A 25,031-nucleotide genomic window follows, 5' to 3' on the forward strand; every position below is an offset into this window, starting at 1 on the left:
GCGCTGCCGGCAACATACGAAATGGAGAAGAATATGTGGCAGATTACTCAGGATTTATTTACATATATATAGGTTCATGGCTCAAGTGAGCTTTATTGTCATTTCAGCTACATACATGAACACAGTAAAATATGGAACCAGGTGCTACGTGTAACATTTCAACAAAGTTACATACTGACATAAAGTGCACATGTGCGACATCGACAGAATGAAGTACAAACCCTGGACTCGGGCAGTGCAAGAATAAAAAAAAAGACAGACACAAAGCATTAAACTAATGAAATGAATAATGAAGGTGCAAAGTACAAATGGTGCAAAAACTGCTGTGCAAAATGGAACTGTGTAATAATAGCTAAAATTTTCTAAATATAACAGAAGTAGTGTGTGTGTGTGTGTGTGTGTGTGTGTGTGTCAGTCCAAAGGGGAAAGTCCCTGCGTTTTCAGGTGTCTGTGTGGCACTGAGGGCCCAAATGCTATAGAAGCAACTTTTTTTCGGATGGTAAGAGGGTGAAGAGTGCATGTGAGGGGTGTGTGGAGTAAAGCGTCCGTTCCCTCCGTTATAGAGGGAAGAGAGACTCCCGTGATCTTCTCAGCTGTCATCATTATCCGCTCTTTCGATCCGATGCGGTGCAGTTTCAAAAGCAGACAGTGGTCTGGTCAGAATGCTCGCAATATTCCCTCTATAGATGGTGGAGCCCAGACAGCAGCGCCCTGCAGGATGGTAAGTGGTTCTCGATAAAAGTTCTGGGGAATGGTGGTGTTGAATGCTGAACAGAAGTCTATGAACAGCATTCATCCATATGTGTGATTATTGTCCAGGTGGGTGAGGGCGTGGCATCGTCCGTGGGGCCGTTCGGATGATAGGCAAACAGCAGTGGGTCCAGGGTGGAGGGCAGCAGGGTCTTCGTGTGTTTCATGATCATCCTCTCGAAGCACTTCATCATGAATGGTGTAAGTGCAACGGGACGGTAGTCATCAATACACGACACCTCAGACTTCTGCGGCACAGGCGTAACGGTGGTGGCCTTGAGACACGTTGCTCAGCGATGTGTTAAAGATGTCAGTGAGAATTCTGGCACCAGCATCAGGTGACACTGTGGCCTGGAGGCATGCTCTCTGCAGCAGTCCGAGAGCGTGTGGTTGCTTTTGTAAGTCATGATGCAGGTCAGTAGGATGACTGGAGATGTTTTTTTCAGTTGTAGACATGGACATTGTTTTTCGCCGATGAAAGATAAAAAAGTAAAAAAAAAAAAAAAGACTCTGCCTCTTTCCAGTCTAGTGCCCCTCCTATAACACCAGCACCTTAAATAAAAAGTGAAAGCAAATCACTGCTAATAGGTGGAGCCTGTAATTAAGCTGACTCCTCCCACACACTGGGAGCCATGGAATGACAGGAAAGAGAGCAAACCATATCATGTGCACACACGCAGGGACATTGCATATCTTGTGGCTGCAGCAGGCACACATGGGTACGGATCTGAGCGCCTTTGAGAACTGAACCATGGTGGAATAGAAGAAGGGGGGCATGGCCTGACAAGTCACGTCTTCATTAAGTGCTTACCCGAAGACGTGGCAAGGCATGGGAAGAAGGCAGCATGGCAGATGGTCTGGACAATGCTCTGCTGAGGATCCTTGAGCGTTTCTTTGACACTTAACATTGTGGCCACGTGGCAAAAATGGTTCAGGCATGGTTTGAGGAACTCAACAGTGACTTCAGGGGTCTCCGGCTTCTCCAGATCAATCAAGCATCTGTGGGATCAGTCCACTGCAACAATTAATGGAAATTGTAGAGGCAGAGAAACTTTCTGAGCACAGGGTTTTTTTTTTAAATATTGACCCTAAATCTGTCAAACCTAAATATATTAACACAATTATTGTCACATGCACAAAGAATCAGAGGATCGCAAGTGCAAGAAAATGTACACAACTGTTGGTGGGCATAACCAGAACCGTGTGCAGACTATACATAAACATACATACATGAATGAGACAAAGCACAAGGCAAGGGACCTGAATTCAGAATGGAGACATGAGGGACTAGAGTAGGCATTAAGCACATCATCAAATGAGATCATCTTTGTCTATGAATAATTACCGCGTCTCCAGCCAGCAGACTACGTACAATTTTTTTATGGTGTCTTGAGAACATGCACTTTTATGTGCTTTCCTTGGCCGACATGCTCTAAAAATTCCATGCACTGAATTATGGGAGAGGTCAGATTGCGAAGGATTCATCGGCTAAAGGATGCATTTTTTGTGCTGCATTAGAAAGAGCTTTACGGATTGAATGCTATAACTCAAATACAATGTCTGATTGACAACAAGCAGATGATTCATAAGCTCACAAGCTTGTGTGAGATATTTTTAATGTATTTATTATAAGAAGAAATATGTCAGAATCAGAAAACTTTACTAATGTTCCGAAGGAAATTGCTTCAAGGTGGTTGCACGTTTATTGTGGTATTTACCAAATTATCATGACTACCTCCATCCATAAGGCGTCTGTTAATATACAGTGTGTGCTGTGTGAAGGAGCCTCTGATTATTAATGCGCCCCACAAGTGAAATCATAACAGATAGTAAATCACCTCTGGGGCCATCACTTTTTGCATTAATTTCATGTTCTGTTTTGATGGCTTGGAAAAGCTCCTTGTATCCATGAGATAAATCTTTTGCCAGGCCTGACTCATTATCTTGTTTATGCGGGTAATGACCTCCTGAATGGCGGTGATTATTCGTGCCGAATGAAAGCTCCGGCCACGCAATATCACACTGACTGCTAAGCGCCTTTCCTGGAACACGCATTTTGCCACACGATGTAAATGTAAACTTGCACCCCGATTGTTGGGTTAGATAAGATGGTGAAATATGGATCTTCTAATCTTAGCTTCTCCAGAGAAATTTGTATGTGCATGTGTGTGTGTGAGCCGATTTGCCCTACAACTCATGAAATAAATATCAGTGGTTTTCTTATTTGACATAGCTGATTAAGGTTTTGTCTCTTGATGCCCGCCAGTGTTTGATTTTACATTTTTGCTTTCTTCGGCCCGTAACGCTAATGCAGGAAATCTATTCACTGCTTGTCATAAGCCACAGTGGAATAGCTGAAGTATTTGCTTTTAATTTACTTGCGGTGTGCCTTAGTGCCGCCCCACATTTCAACTCCGTTTAACCAGTAGGCCGCTGGAATTGCAGTCATACTGTTCCCATGCTGATTACTCACCTCAACGACGCGTTTACTTATTTAGTATTTTTTGACTGCGCTTGAGTATTGATTGGACTTCATGGTTTAGAGCAAGGATCAGCAATGCTTCCCACAAAGGGCCGATGTGAATTCAGGTTTTTGAGAACCTTTAGATCGAACCGAGGTGTGAAATCTCCTCACCGCTGTGGTATTCAAATGATCTAATTATGGCCTTGCAGCAAAAACCCAATATACACACCTGTCACTATCATTTCCTACATGAAAGTTGCAGGTTCAGATCTTACCATGGGCACCAGGGACTGAACACCTGTTGCAATAGGAAACCCCTCCCAATTTTTACATTGTTTACAGTGGTTCTGTTTCATTGCATGTGTGTGTGTGTGTGTGTATTAGAGTGAAAGACATATTTTCATATGTAGGTTGGATGCGTAATCATATGTTTATACATATATACACTCGCACACACACACACATACATACACATATACACACAACTCACCCCAAACCATCTCGACTGGGTTCAGGTCCGGTGACTGTGGAGGCCAGGTCTCCACTTTTTGTTAAGTACGTAACTCCACATGAGTTCATTCATAGTTTTCATACATGTATGTATGTATGTGTGTGTGTGTGTGTGTGTGTATAAACATGTGATTATGCATCCAACCTGCATATGAAAATATGTCTTTCACTCTAATACGAAGCATTTCTAAATGAAACAATTCATCATAAGGCATTGCTGTAATGCACCTGAGAATTATAAATCATCTAGTGATTATGTTCATGTGTTATTCATTGGAAGCATTGACTTTCATGTATAAAAATTCCCTTGGTCAAGTTAGAGGTTGAGAAAAAATCCATAAACATCCCTGTGATCAAACTTAGGTGGATCATTCTGGATGGAATAGTCAATCTTTATGAAGTTGAACACTGTGGTTTCTGCCATATCAGTCTTAGGAACTGACAACCTTAATGCATCTTTAATTTTTTAATGAACTGCTTCCTTAACAATTCCTGGGTTGGGCGATAGATGAATGGGCGATAGATGAATGTTTTCTGGGTCTTTCCACTGAGATGCTTCAGCCCTACAGGTTCTTACCCATAGTTCAAATCAAGCTGTAGTGGTAAAGTCCCGCGGAGTCTTTACACCAAAGCTGCTGGGTGCCTTCCCCTGGCATCAACATCAAAAGTTCCTTGTTTGTCTCACTCCTGTGCAGAGCAGATGCTCTGGCAGGAGAAATAAGCAATCTTCAGGTGATGTCTTCCATTTTCTTGGCCTGGTTTGACTGGACATATGTAGTGTCTGACCAGTGGCAGATTTGGCGAAACGAGTGAATATTTTACAACAAGAAAATAAATACATTGATGTGCATGTTTTGGTTCAAATGGAAATTCCTTGGTATGCACCAAAAGCTATTCTGATATATCTGATACTATATCTAATCTTTTGTTTTTTGTTCATACTTGACCAAATCTAGATATTTGCAACCAGTACCACTGTAGATGTCTAGTCAGTGTGCTAGTTATGTCTAGTCAGTGTGCAAGGGTAAGTCATTGAGTATTTCTTCAAATGCTGTTTCCAAACAAGCACACAATCATGAAAATAACCACCTAACTTTTATTTCTACCCATTAAATCAACATTTTGTGACTGTGACTTTTGTGACTGTGATTCTTGCATAAAAATGTCACTTTGTGAGATTATTTTAAATGAATACGAGTTCCCCTAGCCTGTCTATGGTCATGCAGTGGCTAGAAATGGCGATAGGTGTAAAGAGTGCTTTGGCCATTATGCTTTACCGTTCAGAGCGTGGCAGCTCAGGTGGTCAGATCTGGAATTTGTCCCATTATGACGTCATAGGTTACGTTCCGTTTGTTATGCTTTTTCCACCCTGAGAATTTCCCACCCCTCCCCTAACATGGCTTCCAAATGTGCAAAGCATTGCATTTGCTCAGTGATTGAATTGTTTCGTCACACAAGACTCTGAAGAACCAGTGAGTGGTTCAGTGTGTTTGGTGAATGGTTAAGATGACGTCATTCCCACAAATGGCCCCTCAACTTCTATAGGCCGTTCTCCTCCTCGTCCCGCCTCTCTCCTCCTCATTAGCATTTAAAGCTACAGACACTGAAACGGTGCGTCCTGGGGAAATCTCATTGTGGGATTGGATCAAAGTGAATGTAATTCTGCACCAAGGCTGAATTTTGGAAAAAGATTTCAGATACAGTATATAAAGCAAAAAATAATTTTCATGTCAGGGGGCTTTTAAGGAACAGTGATCCTTGAGTGAATTGGAGGAATCCTTTGTTTCCTGACGCCAAGTCCGTCATAACCCGTGGAAGGTAGGTTAGATATTTTTGTGTTATCTTCCAAGGTCTCTGTACTGTTATATGCTCCCTGCCATCCTGCAGATATTTGCTCTGATTCGACCCACACTGGATGATTCAGTTTTCTGGCCTACAGTTAGTGTTCTTCTGCCCTTCATGGTTGCCTGCTGCCCTGTCACTGTCACTGAGCAGATGTGGGCTTCAGGGTAATGTGGCCCGGTACCACGTGGACTCTGATTTACTGCTCTAAACCTGCCTCCACACCCAGAAGGATCTGTCTGAATTTGACTATCTATACTTGTGGTCATATATTCTGGGGGGAGTGGAGATAAGCCCCAACCCATCTGACTTATTGGGCTCCTCTGCCATTGTTGGAGACTTAGGTACCCTGAATATTTTTTATGAGCATCAGCTTATGACAATTTGGCACTCGGTTCTGGAGTGCACCGAAGGTCTTCTGACAGCAGCGGCCATGTCTTCTTCATCTCTCTTTTTAAAGCTCAGAAATAAAGTAGGTAGTCCTACAGAGGCAAAAAAACAGAGCCAATGGCACATTTTCATGTGACCATCCCCTGACCATAGAAACTAAAAAACCTTGCAAGTGTGTGTTGCCAAATTTGTTGAGCCTGTGATGGAACCAGAAGTGAAGGTCGTGTAGCCTTTCCAATCTTGATGGCTGTTAGCAAGACATTTCTTTGCACTTGTTGGAGCATGTCTTATATTTCTAGCTAGATCGAATTAGCAATTACTTTCACTTCCAATTAACCCAATGCCACCTACTGGAAGCATTTATAGGGAGCATGATTTATTCGCTTGTATGCTTTTTGTGACCAGGGCGTTTTAGGGGCCACCAGCTCATCATCAATTTGAACTGGAATAAGCTTCCTGCATTTCCCTTGAAATGCTTCCCACACCACCCTGTCATTTCTCCTCTCTCTCACTCACTTCTCTGCACTCCCTGGCCACAGATTAATGTGTTTGACAAACCACTGAGCAAGAAAAGGCATTAATTGCTACTCAAAGCAGAGAGCTATCATGGGAGCCCTTGTTCAGAAATTATGCATTTTTTGGAGCCATGAGGCGGCATGCATGCATGAAAAGAAGAGTTGTCGCTTCCCAGGCGCGAGGCTATTGGCAGGATTTGAAAAGGAGCCATGTGTCTGGAAGAGGGCGCTTGGTAGCGCAGCAGATCAGCTCCGATGGCCTCCGTCCGACGACAGCGACTTGACAAAGGCCTAATCAGCGAATGACATGATGATCCAGCTTACGGTGGAAGTTTGACAAAGCCACTCAGTTAGAGCTGTGGGTCTCCTTCTTCAGAAATCTTCCCTCACATTTCATTGGCATTGTTGCCTTGGCGCAGTTCTAGCACTGGATTGATGGGACATTTTGAAAGCCTGCGATTTCCCTGTGTATTGATTTAAATTAACATATGTTTAAATGGACTATAGGCGGTCCCATTTATTTATTTTTTTGGTCTAATGGCATTTGACAACAGAATAATCTAATTTAGCTTTTTATTCAATTGTTAATTTACTTCTTAAGGGAGGACCCCCCAGTACTGCTCACTTTATACTCCTTGCTTGGGTGGCAAGATCAAGGAACACAAGAGCATCACCACATTCCCTTATCTCTATAATTAAGGGGGCAATTCTATAACGGTGATGTTGAAGGGTAAAAAAAAATAATGAAACTCTGTTTTGTCATCTATTAAACAGCATACTCTTTGCACTTTCCCATTCAGTTATTAAATGTAATTGTATGAAACAATGGTCTATCAATCAGGGCTAAATAGACTCGTGCTCGAACACCATAGTTATCTTCTCAGTAATGCAGTCCTGTTTTCTTCCCCCACCGCTCCCCCTTCCTTCCTCGGTGGCCAACGGCCGCCCTTACCTGTAATTACTGAAGAGGCGAAGGCAATAGAAGAGAGGATTATGGGTAATGAATGGGAGAGTTTGGGGAGGCGCCTCGTATTAACTTCACTTTTGCTTCCAGTGCGCTCCGAAAGGTTGTAAGATAAAGAACATGCAATTTTCTCTTTACTGATTGAATGTTTGAGTGGCCGACTCTGTGTAAATATGGACGATGGCTATGTGGACAGCCCATATCCTTAAGTCCCAGGCAGGCTGTGGTGAGTAATGAATGTGCTGTCGTGTCTTTCACCAGTTAATTATTCAAGACTCGGTGCCACCGGATCACTTGGGTAGCATGTGTGTGTGTGTGTGTGTGCGTGTGTGTGTACAGACACTGTACATAACACTTCATGGGCGCGTGCCGAATGTGTACTGCAACGTGTGAGCTCTGTGTTTCCTGAAGGAAGAGGGCTCATTTAGGCGAGATGCGGCGGCTTGATGGCGGTTGAAAGGTTTGCTGGCTTCCGCCGCAGACGCGCCTGACAGGTGAGGATGCCGTCGAGGCAGGCAGGTTGGAGCGAGGGGGTTGAGAACCCGAACCAGGTCACTTCTCTGGGGAAATAAACACTCTTTGGAGCTATCTAGCCCTGCGGCCGGGGGGGCTGTTTATAATGATCCAGTCTGAGTGTTTTGTCTATATTGTGTTCACTTGACATCTAAACTGAAAAACGTAGCCTAACAACAGCGCGTCACGTCTCAAACTTTTACAAAAGAACACCCAATTAATACGGCTATTCCAGCAAAACAGCGCTTAAATGTCAGCTGGAAAACCAAGACCGGCTCGCAGGCTCCGGAATCACGTGCCCTCCTATTATCAGCCGACACCTTATCATCTATTTATTAGCTCCCCCTGATGAAGCGGCGACGGCTGTAATTCCTGTTTGGAAGGAGCTAACGCACCCTGTCAAGCGACAGGCCTTCGCCGCGGCTCTGGGGAAGAGCCGAGTGCTGGTGGAGATTTATTCACGCGGCCCCGCTCCTGTGCTGATTTCTCCACGGGCGCCGGATTACACTTTCAAATGGTGCTACCTGTGTGCTGAACGTAAGCGAGCGTAATTAGTGAAACCTCGCAAACCCGAAACGTGCTTTCATTGGACATTGCCGCGTGCAGGCAGCAGCGTTTATCAGGGCGGTTTCCGCCTCTCTTTTCCAATGAGCATCTGTCATCGATGACAGACCCGCTAATTCTAATGTGTGAAGTGTACACAAGGAACCAGCAGTAGGAGCCAGTTAAAGTGGACCATAGCTGCTTAATCGCTCAGTTCGGCAATGATTAACGTAACTTCTGGAGCTACAGTGATGCTCGGTTGAGCCGGTTGTGTCGAGCAGTCGTGCAAGTGCACCAGAATCACGAATTTAAAATTGGGATTCATGCAGGTTTCGAAATGAATTAGAATTGCATGGTGCGTAAATATAAAAACTGACCTATTTTTATGATTCCTGCGTCCATTCACTCCCATAAGCATTTTTCTTGTCCCGCCGCGGTTGTGATTAATAGCGAACGGGACTCCTGTCCCACGGGGATCCTGGGACCCACGGGCTTTCTGAAAAAATTTCATACGCATGCAAATATATCACTTTTTTAATCAGTTTACATTTAAACCACTATGGTTGTGGATGGTATGATACGGATCAGGCCTAATCTGCTCTTCTTGTCGTTACAACCGAATCTCTCTGCTTTCTCCCACCGCACTGTGGTAAAGGCCCTTGTAAATCACGCACATCACAGGATCCGGGAGATTAAACATTTTGCTAACAATGGGCCCCACTAAAAGCACTCAGTCGCAGCTCAGGATTGCAGGTTCCTTGTTTTATAGATCCTACAGTGCAGCCTGTCTTTACTAATGGCTGCGGCATTGTGGAACACGCAGCTCCGAGAGTGCGATCGAAGGGCCGGGGAACTGGCGGCGATGAGAGCATGTCCTGCTTACTGTGCTTCACCGCTTCAGTTTCTTGACATGAACCAGGCACAGGATGGCCACTTCGGGTCCTATAACGCTCCTAGATTCCACCCGCGAGTCCTGGAACCTGTTTCATGTCGTTTCAGCACTGATACGGGGGAATTGCTGGATAATCTCTAATGATAGCAGGCGTACAGGTAGGGGGAGAATTTGTACTGTGTTCTGCATGTTGCCAGACTGAATCACTTTTTTGGCAGGGTGTGATTTGCATGTCTTTTTTTCCCAATTGGAGGGTGATATTACTTTCGGTAGCTGCCATTTTTCACACAGAAAATGTGTAATTGGAGTAAAAATGGGAGGCTCTTATGGATACATGAGTCACTTACCTTAATAAGACAATTCATCTCGTCGGATGACTAGAAGAAGAAGAAGGGGAAAAATATCTCACCATCATTTTGAGCCATAATTGCTTTTAGTTTTAGTTTTTAGCCAAGGAGGCAGAAATAATGAATATTTGGGTTTTTTTTTGTTGCGTTCATTCATCTTTTTTTTTTCACAGAGTTTCCACTCCCTCGTTCTGCCTCTCTTGTTGCCATTCACCTCCATTTCTCTCATTCCACTCTTAGCTAATTCAAAGCCTCCAGCTTATCAGGTCACCAGGAGAGACTACTGTCTAATGGAGGGAGGTGCCCAGGAGCTCATCTTAGAGAGACGGGAACATTATGTCCACTTGTACCCCCGCTCTGGATGTGAAAGACAGGCTAGAGAGGGTAATGGAAGTGCCGAGCATCATCTTGACTCTCGGTGCCTGAAAGAAGAGGTGATCTCTGGGTGACCGGTTATCTTTAAAGACCAGCTCAGAGTTGGCCAGTAATAAACACTGTGCTTGATGAAGGAATAATGCTTCTAGACCAAGAGATTGCATTATAAATGGCAAGATGTGGACCAGACGTCATTTCCTAATGTAATTAACACTAGGGTCATGTGCAAATATTGTTTGAAAGACATCAAATCTTTACCATTCAAAGTAGTGACACGTCTATACACACACACACACACACACACACACACACACACACACACACACACACACACACACACACACACACACACACACACGTGTACAGTGGGGCAAGCTACAGATTGTGCAAATTGTCACACTTAAAAACAGAAAAGAGGTCTGTAATTTGCATCAGAGGTTCAACTGCAAGAGAAAAAAATCCAGCAAATCTTGCATGGTTTTTAAAGAATTACTTTGTATAAATGTCACAACCATCTGGCATGACGAGGCAGGTGAACTGAGACGGTGACAAGAGATGACGAGGAAGAAGGACGCATTTGCACGACGTCACGATACAGGGGCTTAATTGGTGAAGAACAGGACAGGGGAGAAATCCGGCAACTGGTGAACATGTAACATAACAACAGAAACGAACAGGGCAGCTTTATGTCATTTTTATGTCAATGTCATTTCCTGGATTTTGTTTGTGTGTGTGTGTATATATTTGTGTGTGTACATCACAATATCTGTGTTTTCAATTATATGTCCTTGTCCTATATTTGCTGCATGTACATTTATATTTACGACATGTCCAACGTGCAACCCTTAAATCACACAGAACTCCAAATGGAAGCCATATTCTAATATATATGCACACACAGACACAAACGCACACACACACATACACACACACACACACACACACACACACACACACACATTTTGGTGGTTTAGATGATGTGGTACCAGTGAGAATGGAGAAAAGTTTCCTTATGTTATACTATGTGGTACAATGGCTCTGAGAGGTATTTTCAAAGGTATTCTGTGAAATATATCAGCTCGGAGGAAAGTGCCACTTCCATCTGCTGTTGGCGGCAGCTGATGAAAAGCTGCAGAATCTAACCTGTGACGTAAAAGTATCCAGTTGTGTCTCCTGGCCACAGTTCAGTGGAGAATATGGAAGAAAAGAGACCTGATCTGGCATTTGGTTCAAGGTTTTGTGAAACTGGCCTAAAATGAAGTGACTGTGAACGTGTCTGTAATCAAGTAATGCAATTATGCAGACTTGATAACCTAGTATTAGGATTTCTTGCCTAAATTCCACATGTCAGTTGAATCCAGCTGTCCTTCAGACAGAAGGAGCTGCATACTGAAAATGGTCATGCTTTGGTTGGACAACAGGACCAGTAGTAGTGGGTATGGCTGAAGGTAATCAGAAACATTTCCTAATGATACAGGTAGAGCTGTAAATGACATCTCAGGTGTAAAATTAAATCTGATATATGAGTACATATACCAAAATATTGGTAATCAACACTTCTCGAAACAGGATCACTCTAGAACGATTCCTTATTTGAGGTCTATGATGCTTAAATTAAACATTAAATTAAAACATTTAATTGAAGTAGGCTTTATTATAGACTTTTGGAAGGTTTGATGCAAGATCTGTTTGATTGTGTATCGCCCCCTTGTGGTCTCCAAGGCTTTTTTTCTGAGACAGGGTACACATAAGGCCAATGTATTGTAAATTTTTATCCATCAGTACTTCAAGGGCTATTCTTAATAAGACAATGGGTCAATCAGTCATTTACATATTTGTATTTAAATGTCCCTCCCATGTAAAATTTCTTAATTTTTTTTCATGTGAAATTGTGAAGTCAGTGTATCTGAAATAGCACCATTATTTCTGCACTAGTAATTCTCAGGTTCTCACAGATAAAATTAGCACCATAATGCCAGGATAATGCCTGCAGATTTTGTCGCAACACCCAAGGCACCCTATTTCTCCCTGTGCCATTAGCGTTCCAGAAGTGGCTCGTAATAAAGTTCTATCTTCTGGGCAGCATGGAGCGTGTGAAGCATGAGCTGTACGTACCTTTCCACCCTGTTATTATTTCAATTTGATGCTATTATGGCAGATACACATGTTTCATTCACCATTAGACCCACTGCTATGGTGCTGCAGTTACCAGTTGCTTAAACAGATACTGATTGGCATTAAGGGCTCGGCTCATGCAGACCGCCATGAATGCCATTAGGGATCTAGAGCATATAGAGAAGGAAACATGCAGATCAGGAGCTGTTTGAAGATTTCAAAGAAATGTCAAGAATGCTGTGGCTCAAATCTAAAAAAAAAAAAAAAAAAAAACGCTAGATTTTTCTTGACTGAGACAAATTACACTTCAGAGGCTTTGCTGGCAAGCGGACAGAATGTAACCTGAACGGAAATGTAATTGTTTTTCAGATCATGTTAAGATGCACGTGTCATTTTGCCGTACGCTTACGGCACAAGTGCGTTCCACAAGGGTACCGATGCTGGGTATTTATTCTGTTTATTTCATTCGGAATTAGTCCCTGTTTTTGTTCACTGATACTTGCATAGCTCATGGATTCAATGCCAAGCTTCCACAAAGGGGATATTTATCTTTGTGCTTCGCTAGCCACTGTTACCCGGCAAACTGCAAGGAAAGGCCGTTCGCTGCCAACGTCGACCAGAATCAAACCTTTTCTTTAGGAAGCAGCAGAGACTCTTGCATTGCTGTTAATTTGGTTTTATTGAACGACACAAAAGCCACCATGGACACCTGGCCGTAGAGAATTCAGTGAATTTCTCTGTAAGAACGGGTCTCACTCGTGCTGTCTCTGTTACAGTGTGTACAGCGTGCTTCCTGTAGAAGACACCCGTCGGGTGCAGCCGCAGTGTCAAATGAATGTTTTATTCTCGCTTCATAAGGTGCAGCTCTACTTTGTGCCACTGCGAGAAATCTTTTATTCAGTTATTTTGATTGCAGTTGCATTCGAAGAGCCAAACCCACATTAATTACATTTTATGACTTATTTTATTAAACTTGCTAAAGATTATTCCTTTTGGCCGAAGGTTACTATATGGAGTCTGAAATAAAAAAGCAGAATATTGCACTGGAAAACAATTTCCCTTAAAATGGTTGATCATAAAAATGATAAAATTACTTCTACTAATAGCATGCAGGGCACTGAATGTCTTCAGAAGGTAAACAGTTGTAGTGCAGAACTCGGTGCTGCATTACAGTAATGAACCGTGCATTGGCTAATACAATCCTAATACCGCACACGGCTGATGATAATCTGCCATGGAAACCAATTAACTAAAGCTTTTAATTTGCTTAAGCCTTCAGTGGCAGCAGAACCTTTCAGCTCATGCACTGACACAAAAACATTCGGATCATCCAAGAAACTGTTGACCATCCAGAAATTGCCAAAACTTTTTAGCAGGTGCTAAATATTGCTGTCATTACATTTGGTAAAGATATGGCTATTTATGGAATTAAGTTCTAGAATAGAATGATATGTGTGTTCAAATGTATTAATTCATGTAATTCATATCATATTTATTTATTTACTGACTGCACCAATCTCATTCTACATCTGCAAAGACTGGTTGGAATTTCTGAAAGCATCGTCAAAATGTAATTATTTATTGTGTATTTAATGTGTGTATTTATTGACCACCTTGCATTGTCCACCGTGCACCGGGTCTAAATGACTCGTCTTACATCTTTACATAAGTGGTGCTGAAGTTTCTACAACATTTTTTGACTGGACAAGGCCGAGGCCTGTTACCTCCTTGTTAGTAACCACGATTGACTATAGCTGGTAGTTTCTTGATAGGGTTTGTTTGACAGCACTTATTAGATTGACCAACACCTAGAACAATCAGAAGATATAGATGCCAGTAGCCTACTTGGTAAGACACTTGCCTTTGAACCAGAAAATCTCTCAGGTCATAGGTTCAATTCCCACTTACTACCATTGCGTCGCTGAGAAAGATACTGAACCCAGGGGGACTGTCCCTGTGACTACTGATTGCAAGTCACTCTGGATAAGGCTGTCTGGTCAATGCCATAAATATAAATGGAGGATTGTGGGGAAAATTTTCGGGAAGTCAGGAAGGTCTCTGTATTTTATAATTGCCATATTGCCATGGTCTGGAAGAAGACCCAGGCTATTAAATTTGCCATGAACTGGAAGCTGCAAGAACAACAGTGTCTCTGTGTACAGTCAAGTGAGCTTCTCCAATAACTGAGAGGGGTGATGTCCACCTTCAAGCTGGACTAAAATTCTGTCTGGAAAGTGTTATGGTCAGGTGAGACCACAATAACATGATGTTTGAACATTTTACCCACTGGCAAACATGGTTTTCGGGGTCTGTGGTACTCGTATATTGCACAAGTGGATGAAGTGTTGAAAAGGGAGGACTACGAATGGATAAACCAGATAAATATTTTTAAAATTGACTTCCCAAAGTCCTTACCTGATCCCTGTAGAAATTGTGTGGACTGGGCTTAAAAGCCAGGTCCGTGCCAGGGACCCGATAAATTCCGATGAACTCTGCCAGTTGTGCCATGAATAGTGTTTAACTATTCAGCCCGATTTATTGTGCCTGAAGCTAAGTTGATGGCCACCAAAAGCATGTGACTGAGGTGCTACTTGTATTTTAAATCCTGTTTTACCATGATTACACACCAGAAAAGGAAGGAACCGTTTATTAACTGCTATGACATTCGTGTCCATGATGAACCCAGTTGTAATAGAATTCTGTGTATCTTCCGACTGTAAGAATGTAAAACGCCCACAAAAAAGCAGTCCTCCGCTCATTGCTTTATCTTGTGCATTTCTGCCTTGCCGGTTCTCCTCGTTCCCGTTTAATGTTGATGCTTTTGAAACAGCAGTAGGACTGACTGCGAGCAGGGCTGCCACCTCCCCTCCGCCCCGATCCCACGGCGCAGGTGGAGTATCTGTCTCTTCCCTGTCATGTTGCGCCGCGGACTGTGTGTTTTCCGTGTCCCTTCACCCCCACGGCTCGTGAGTTCGGGAGCCTCATCTGAGAGGCGATGGGATTTTGTTTCCTCTCCACCCCCTGCTTTCCTTCCCGCGTCCCTTTCCTTGTGCTAAATAATGCTTTTTCATCCGCCCGTGCCTCCTTTTTATGTGTTGGGAGTATTTTATGAAAATTTTGAGCTGTTTGATGTCAGAAACTTTTTGGAGTCTCTGAGCCCTTTACATCTGTTTTGCCACGCTGTTTAATATTAAACATGCCGCAGATTTCAATTTGAGACATTTTTTTTAAAGATATATTGGTATGATGTATTGGTATGATTAGCCTCATCTCTTGGAATCGGCACAGAGTGATTGTGAGGGTTTTTTTTTTTTTGCAGACAGTGCTGCACACACAAGTGTGCAGAATAAAAGGTGCTATTTCTTTTAAACCAGCTTTTGAAGTTTCATCCATTGGAGAATGAGGCTTTCGGTTTGGGAAAAACTTACGAGGGTTTATTTATTTATTTCTGTTCAATGGCAGTCTTGTAGTCTCAAAGACATTTCTACTGTGGACCACTTTTTAACAGCTTTTCAAATCTCCAGGTCCCTCTGCCCAGTTGGAGCTGTCATAACCGTCTCCGATTACGGTTCTCTAATTAATACTGTGTAACCTTTGAACTTGTATTTTGATAGTTTCCTATAGCTGTGAGGACAACCTGGCCATTTCATTAGGTACCTTAAATGAACACTTCAAAGGCAACACGGGCTGTGTGCTGTTGTTCTCGTCCACCCACCAACCCATTCATCTGTGCAATTTCTGTCCTAAAAACCACTCCTTACTGATTACTACAGGGCCACGGGACTGTTCTCAGTACAGGGCAGTGGTGGCCTAGCCGGTAAATGATGGTTCGAATCCCGTACCGCCAATCCCGTACCGTCTTTACTGGTGTCCCTCAAGGCTCAGTACTTGGCCCACTCCTGATCTCCCTGAGCTCATATCCTTCAATTGATTATCATATTACTGCTGAGCAGTTGACACCCAACTCTTCTTCTCTTTTACCCAATCAGATGTGCATGCATCCACCAAGGTGCCAGTCTGACATCTCATCTCATTCCTCCCCACAACAGGATTTCCCGTTCACTGCATGTGAACTTGAACAATTGCCTCTTACATTTCCAGTGGCTCTTGCTCCTGTCGATTCCTTCTTTACAACATTACAAGCGTTCATCCATTTTTATGAACACAGGCTATCCAGATACTTCAATCTCTGGTCATCTCCAAACTAGACTACTGTCACTCACTTCTGGCTGGTCTGCTTCTGCATGATCAGGTACATAAATTAATTATTTGTCTCTGTTCAATGTAGTTTCTACATGATCAAGATGTTAATTTGAACTTGATTTCAGATAAAGATAGTTTTGATGTTGGGCAAGAAGATGTAAGCGTGTATGGGGCTTAATTGCTGCAAATATGTGCTTATGAGAGTTTTTGGTTGAGCTTATGAGGCAGATCACAACAGTCTGGCTGAGGTAGCAGTCGTGGCTTGCAGTACTTTTTCCTGATGGACCATTGTCTCTCTTAGCTCACTCTGGATTACAACAAAAAAATTTAGATCTTATTTTCTTTCCCAGCCTGCCCTGAAAATAAGCTGTGAGTGTTTTTCATTTTATTTATTTTTTCAGCCGCCGGCAGCAATATATAGTTTTTATCTGGTGATCCAGTTTGCGTAAGCAGTGACTAAATGGTACAATTTACATACCACTCAGACATTTGGGCGCTTTCCCGTTTTTATACTCCTCCCCTGCAGACGTACCCTTAAAAACGGACTGCATCCAAGCCATGTGCTATAAAAAAAGATAACTTTTCACACCAAGCAAAAGCAGCTGGGTACAAGCCGTGGCTGCGACCCCTCCCTACCTGCGCCGCCATGGACCGAGTGGCTGTAAGCCTCTCACTGCTGACCTCGGGGTTGCGGAGAGATAGAGAGCCGCAGCTCTCCGGGAGCCCAAGGCCAGAAGGGATTGTGGTGAGACCGAGTGCATTTATCCTCCCCTGCAGCCGCTTTCTGAAGCAGAACCTCAGGAGCAGACATTAAAGCAGTTCCATGCTCATCTGCTAATACCCAAAACAAACAGGCCGGCACCCTGGGACACGGCGGGGCTGGGCGCCGGGCTTCATATCATTCCAGTTCAGATGCCGCTGCTCCGATAAAGAGATTTGATCACTTATCAGCCTCTCCCATTGAGCGAGTTGTCATCCAAAGCCAACGTTTAACGGGCTACCCATTAACCATTTATATCTAATCTGTTCAATTTCATAGCACCTATTCGACTGAGTCAAGTTCACAGTTACTTAAGTATTTTTAATTTTGATTAAATTTGTTTTGTTGCACACTGGATCTTTGACCGGCTCTTTGACAGTGTCTTATTCAGAGAGACGTAGCTTTTAACTAAAGTCTATTCATTTAGCTTAAAAGGGCTGTTTTTGGCAGATGTTGCAAATGTTCATTTGTTCATAAATACCTGGCTTCCTCCAGGTATTTATGATATTTTTTAACTAACCCTTAATATGGGACAATCAACCTGTTATTTCATCGCCTGTGACATCCCTAATATTAATAGATAACAGACAAAATAAAATAAATGAAATAAATACAATTATTTTTATCATTTTTTTGTAGCTGCCTGCTTGCCTGCAAATTACATGGTTATTATTACAAATATTTTTGTTAGACTCCACACCATATATCGACACTTGGGTTAATGAATAATAAAATGACTGTTGATCAAGAAAATCTTTTCAATTTGCAACCCTCTAAATGATGATAATAATTATATGATGCGTCAGCTTGTCAAAGTGTATTTCTGGGCCTCTAAGGAAGTTCTATGTTTTTATATATTATATATTTTTTGTCTGTTAATTTTATCCATTCTGATGGAAGCATACCATCTTAATCACGTTTAAGGGTTGAAGATGCATTGGGCTGCTTTGTAAAAAATAAATAAATAAATAAATTGTGGCCCTCACACATTATTTGCCATCTCATGCAAAACTGACCACTGAATTTTCCTCATAAAATGTAATGTCACATAGACATCACCAGTACATTTTGGGATTTCTGCATCTCCTGGGGGAGTACAATATGATTTGGTTTAGTGGGAAAATCAGAAGGGGGATCTGATGCTGTATATTCCTTGGCATTCCCTGCCTCAGACACGGATCAGCTTTCATTGATCTGAATGCTGCTCATAATGCTTCTCTTGTCACTGGACAAGTAAAATGCATAAAACCGTGCATGCCTCGCGTGTTTGTGTTTCATCACCAAGGAGGATGCATAAGCACAATGTCATGAGACAAGGGAAAAAACACAAGACATCACCAGACAACGACCCGATGGAGAACAGAAAGGAACACGGCAGCTTTATACAGGCAGACACAGGCGAGACCAATCAGGAAACAAAACAGCACGAACATGAATCTCCGGTCTGAACCCCGGATTTGAAGTAGCCCCTTCTGGACCGGATCTTTCGCATTTTCTTTTCCTTAGGAAAAATAGGACAGTTGCCTCTGCCTTCTGCTGGCGGGGCTGTTCAACAGGCCTGGATTATTTCATGTCAGTTAAATATTATTTAGTTCATATCGTGTTTTTTTCCTACATGCAATATACATCTGTACATACTGTAGATGCATACCAGCACCCAGGGTTGTGCCTGTATTTTAAATTGGGTGTATTTCACTCTAGTCTAGAATTTCTTTTTTACTTTATCATATGCGATTATGCCACCTCTTATTTGCTTCGGATTTCCACTCTTATGTAATTGAATCTGTATTACTCACAACTACGTTAGTGGGCTGTAATTGGGCGTTATCCGAACGTTCTGTTCCTGAAACAAAGTGTATTGCGTGGTCTGTCGGGGGGGACGCTCCCAGCCCGGATCAGATTCTCCCCCTCGAGCGAGCGTTTCATGCACACTGGCTTCCTCTCAGCACTCTCGCTGTTCAGATGAACTCACTTTCTCAATTTCCAGAGGGAGGTACTTGGTGCCAGTTGCTATAGTGGCGGCGAGGAAGCTGTGCACGCGCTTGTTAGAGCTCGTCGTCTCGCTCCGTGTCCTATTAGCACAGCCCCAACTAGGCGTGAGATGGAGGTCTGCCTGTTAAAAGGGGATTGGAAGGGTGGGAGGGCTGGCCGGCGCAGGATGTATCTCTCTGTAAGTGCGCTGTCAGGACCAAGTTTGCGCGATTAGGCCGTAGTTAAAGCATAATTAAAGGAGTTTAACTAGACGTGGATGTGCCTCCAGGGATCTTGTAGCGGGCCCTTGGGGGGGGGGGGGGGGCAGGGAGAGAAGGTAATTAAATGAAGACTGTGTTTTATTGAATGTGCTCGGCGAGGCCTTCATCCAGTGCATACCCCTTCAGAAAAAAAAGAATAAAAACATATAATGGTTCTTTTTTTTTTTTTAAAGCCACTTTTTAAATGCCCCTTCCTACTTTAGAATTTAAGGGAGTTTACTCCAGCTGTCCCCCCATTTTTCATGACGGTCCATTAGCAAATTACCTCCTCTCCCCTTTCTGGGATTAGGTGCGCCTCTCGCAGAGAAAAAAACGTAAGAAATTCTCTTTACCTGGAAAACAATTAAGTTGTCTGATCCTTTCCTTCTATTTTGCAGGACCCAGAGAGATGGAGGGAAGGAAAATAAGACTAAAAAAAGAAGTATGAACCCCCAGAACTCGTCTCAACCCAATTGATGTAAGGTTTAAATGTTTTTTTTACATTTGTACATGCACGACTCTTTAACATAAAAGTCAGCAAGCACAAAAGCAGTTAATGAATGAATTAACCAGCATTTTACCGGTGGCGTGCTTGTTAATTTCTTTCGTTTCAGGCGAATGATGCTGTGTTTTTTTTCTTTCTGTTGTGCGATGGTCAACCACTGCAGTGGTGAATGATGTGGTGTCAACAAGCAAATGAGTGGCAATCGTTTAAATTGGAAGCAGCTTGAATTTGATTGTGGTTCACAAGGCGCAAAAAAAAAAAAAACATACTCACCACCACCACCACCCCCACCACCACCACGGCTCTTCCATGCTGCTGGCGCCATTATTAGACAATGCGGGGTTTACACTGCCACTCATGTTTTGAAAATTTCTTTTGTCATGGAATAATAATCAGATATTTAAATTACGTGCTCGCACAGGACGGGGAAAATTGCCCGGCATTAATATGCATGTGGCATTAATTTTGAGTGGCTGCCTTGTATATTGCTATTGTGCTTTTTTTTTGGTGTTGTTGTTGTTGCTCATCCTGTAAACAGTTTTAATAAATAAATAAATAGATCTGATCCTATCCTGATTACCATAATCAACCACAGCCAGGAAGGGGGGGGGGCAGATTTCAGCCGTTCCCCTTTTCCCACTGTGCTAGATTAACATGCTGCCCGGTTCTGCTGACTCGGGGGATTATGGACCTCATAGACCTTAATGTCTTCTAATATGCCTCTGCCTGTCTGGCATTTTCATGCAATGAAAATGCCTGACCACAGAGTCCTGTCGTCTAGATTATGCGTGTAAATTTCCCGGCGCCATCTGTCCATCTTTGTAATTGATTGTGCATCATAATCTGATGTCTCCAAGCAACATAGCATTTTGGCAGAAGCCTGCTTTTTTTATTCCATGGATTTATGGATGTATACCCATTGCGTATTTTTATTTGTGCACAAAAGGCCATAGTTTCTGTCCTCAAGTCATTTAAACACGAAGAGGAAAATTGTAATTGCAGCATGCTTGAATTGGTGATGAGGGCCCACTCTGAGACCCCACATCACTCTTTCCATTCAAAGCCATTTTATTTCAGCGCATAAGAGCTGTTGAGGTGATGTGTAGTGCATCATGAATTTATTTTATGGATGCATATTGGATGTATGTATGTATGTTTTTGGCATATGTAGGAAAGCTATTAACCTTCACCTCAAAAAAGAAGATTCCCTGGGGTTAGTCCATTTAAAAAGTGTAAATTCACATCTTGGGGGAGCTGCAGTGTTTAGAGTTGAACGCTTTTGCGTATGTTAATGTGCTTCAGATTGTGAATCCAGAAAAGAAGTGCCAGGAAGAAAAGAAGGGGTGGGTTTTGGGGGAGGGATAGTCTTTTTTTTTTTTTTACCGTGCAGATGCTGTATAGCTTGGTAATTACACAATGTAAAGCTCTTTGAGCTGATGCCCAGGAATGAGAAAGCACTCCGCTCACACAAGCGGATTTTACACTACTTTATAGACAGAATGTGAATAGGAAAATGCAGACAGTCGAGAGACCCAAATGGTACACAAGAGAATCCAATTGGAGAAGTGACCGAGGCTGAGTGTTTGGAAATTGGTTTTGGAATAATACAAAAAAAAAAAAAAAACTGTGTGCTCAACAGAATAAAAGTTTGTGTTTGGAGTTGCATATTATTATTGGAAGAACCCTTAATTTTATTTACTTTAGTGGCTTGTAAGACAAAATCAATGGCTTTTGGTCCTGAAAATTTATACCTGAGATAAATAGTCACATGTTTAAACCACGGCCAGATCAGATCTGACATTCTGATTGGCTATAAGGAATCCTGATAATATCTCATTTATCTGTTTAAATGTCTGTCAAATGACCAGCTGCTGCCTGCTGTATGTTGCTTAGGAACTTCTGGATCAGTGTTTAATTTACTAAATACTAAATATATAAAACAACTAATTTAACTTTTTTATTTTATTAGATTATTAATCCTTCAATGATTTTACTTATAACAACATGGTTATTAATTAGGTTTTAGCTAAACCGGATGTGCAATGCAAGAAACTGCAAGATGTCATCAGGATTTATGTAAATATATTGACATGTGCTCATGTGAAATACTTACAGTCAATAATGACTGTCAGTCATTAGGCTCCTCCCAGTGTAACAACTGTTTATAAAAAGATTATAAATTATGTCTGGGTGACAGAAATAGTTACATACTACAATAGTTAGATGGATTTTTTTTTCTTATTTTATCTTTTAGTTTACGTCAATGAAGTTCATCAGTATTTGTTTCTGGTAGCCATGTTGCTCCTGATGAAGCTGAGCCCAGTGTCATGGAGCTGAATATAATGAAAGTGATTGTTTTTGTCATTAAACACAACAAAATGTGTCCTCTGCATTTAAATGATAACCTTGTGAGCAGTGGGCCGCCATGAAAGGTGCCTGGCGAGCAGTGCGTGGTGCCCTTCTCAAGAGGACCTCAGTGGCAACCGTGGCACTTCCGGATTTCAACCCGCAACCTTTTGGTTATGAGCCAGCTTCCTGACCTGCTAGGCCACCACTTCCCTAATGAACTTCAACATTATAATTTAAAGGGTTTGTTTGCAGATTTGCCTTGTGGCACAGAGAGTCTTTTGTGGAAATTTCCATTGTGTTATTGGTTTAACCATTATTATAAACATGAGCTTATTTATGGTGAAAATGAAGTCTTTATGTCTTAAACTTTATTCCACCCAGGGTGGAATTACCAACCTATTTTTCTGAAATGTATATAAAAGTCATGTTGATTAAATTACAAAAAACTGACAGCGCTGCATTAAAATTCTATGACCTTTTTTCCAAGTGATAAACAATACATGTGCTCAGTTTACATAAAATAAAATCTAACTCATTGACAAATTCACGATCATAAACACAATAGACATGAGAGCTCGCAATGGAGCCTCATTTGTTTTAAGCGGCCTGCTTCATTAGCATTCTGTACATCTTACCTGCAGCATGGCGAGAGAAGCTCACTGCTGCTCAGCCAACGGCGTGTAACGTGACAAATATGCCACCACAGTGCTAAAACAGCACAACGTCTGCTTTTCTTTTTATAGTCTACATTCATTACAATAGACCAATTGACATCTAAGCATCACTACAGAAATGTGTCTATATTGAATGTAGAACTATATGTATTTTTCTGAAGCAGCCTAGTAAGTATATGGTTTGACTAGCACACGTAAAAGAAGTTAACCAGCGGTGCGGTAGGGTGACTTAAACGGGGGAGTTGGAGGCTATAAAAAGAACTCACCCAAGGACCTTTTCACATTTTGCCATGTTAGAGCATGGAATTAAAATTAATTGTACCCAGATTTCTGTGGCACAGATAAAGACTGAGTAAGGCTACTTCGTGAAGCAGATTTTATTTAACTTTTTTGTTGCAGGGTGGTTGAGGGATTAATCACCAGTAAAAACCCAGAAATGTACTGCGGTACTTAGAAGCTACTGTATTCTTTCCAGCAATTATAGCTGTGAGTGATTTCAGGTCAGGACGTACCAGCGGCGTGCATCTGGACGCCGCAATTTCACCCCGCATTTCCACCCAAAATTGCTTCATCTCCGAAGAGTTCGATGGAAGTGGGGGGTGTGCTGGTGATCAGCAATTTTCATTTCTTGCTACAGATTCTGAAATGGATTGAGGTCAGAGATGGAACGCTGGCTGCATGTTGTTTAAGCCCCTTCCGTTTTCGATGGACATTTCGGGACCAGATGAGTCCTCTGCTCCGGGCCCCAAGTCTCTTGTTCGATTTCACAGATTTCACACACATATTGCTCCGCCCCGCTCTGCATTTATTTTGTGCTGCAGGAGTGTCTCAGGCGCCATAATCCCCGAAGCATAGAATTATGCCAATAACATATGCTTCTGCCACCACTCCGCATAGTACCGATGCTGGGTGTTGTGTGAGATTCCAAATGCAGTTTAGTGCTTCTGTTCTCATGTGGCCAAAAAAGCCATGTTTGTGGGTGTGGTTCCTGGATGTCAAATGACACACCTCCATGGAATAGCAGTATAAGGAGTGTATAGAATTTAGGGAAGATGAGAGCTGTCAGTCATGCCAGCAGGCTCCTCCCATTTTAGACTTTTCTTATTGAAGCCTCATCTTCTGAGTTTTGGAAAAAAATTACATGCCAACCAAAACCTTTGGGTGGATATTGTCACTATTGGGGAGGACCCAAGTGCAAACGTCTCAAATAAACAGAAACAAGACAGTGTCTTTAGGCTCTCAGGTTCATAGGTTCTCTGAATAACAGTTTCACAGAATAACAGTGAGAAGGTAGAATCAGCAGGGAAGTGATGAGTCCGTATATCTGTGTGGTGGTGGAGGGTATTGCGGAGCTGATTGTGGCAGACAGGTGGAGGTGACAACCCAACCATGAGACAGGAGACAGGTAGGCAAGACGGGGCAGACGGGGCTGAGGGCCTGACAGATGTGGAATTCCTTGTTTCTGAGAGACAGGTAACTAGCAAACAGACCTTTTCTGTTTCTATATAGTTACCAAATATTTTCATTGCTAAATATGCTTGATAAAATTGCTGATTTGGGTGTCAATACTGTTAGATGGTGCCCAATGCAATATGTAGTATTGGGGGTGTTGTCCGACATATATTTGATCATAGGTGATTTTATATTTGGCCCAATATTTTTTTGGTCTGCCTGATGTGACATTAATGATCATGCCACATGCTTTTATTTAGCACCTGCAAAGTATGGCTCAGTTGCTGCATAAATGTCATTTAATTGCCCTCAGACCATTGCTACATGGTAAAATGAAACAAGTGAAAAGGTCTAAATAGCTTTACAGTCGTTTTTTAATTAACAGCTGAGTTCAAAGAAGAACCTGATCTGAGATCAGTCAGGAAAAGTCGCTTTCAGGCACATCAGCAGTAACGCTAAATGCTTTATGAGCATCCTTTACGGCCACGTGTCGGGCATCGTGGAACGTCTGGTTATCCTTTTGAGGCCAAGGATACAGCTTTCAAGGATACAGGATACTGCATCATGTGCCATGTAATGTTTAATTATTACAACAGAATAGCTTTGGCTTGAAAGGCCATAATGATATTCAGCCGTT

General features: G+C 42.3%; 1 protein-coding gene across 1 annotated transcript in view; it reads left to right on the plus strand.

Annotated features, from left to right (window-relative positions):
- The window catches only part of cdh22 (cadherin 22), a 116,309-nt gene that overhangs the window by 14,160 nt on the left and 77,118 nt on the right, over positions 1–25,031 (plus strand). The window contains exon 2 of the mRNA XM_028998149.1: positions 19,813–19,892. The gene's annotated coding sequence lies outside the window, so the exon portion shown is untranslated. The remainder of the gene's footprint in view (positions 1–19,812; positions 19,893–25,031) is intronic.

Source organism: Denticeps clupeoides, chromosome 12 (assembly GCF_900700375.1).
Source record: "Denticeps clupeoides chromosome 12, fDenClu1.1, whole genome shotgun sequence".
Classification (NCBI taxonomy): domain Eukaryota; kingdom Metazoa; phylum Chordata; class Actinopteri; order Clupeiformes; family Denticipitidae; genus Denticeps; species Denticeps clupeoides.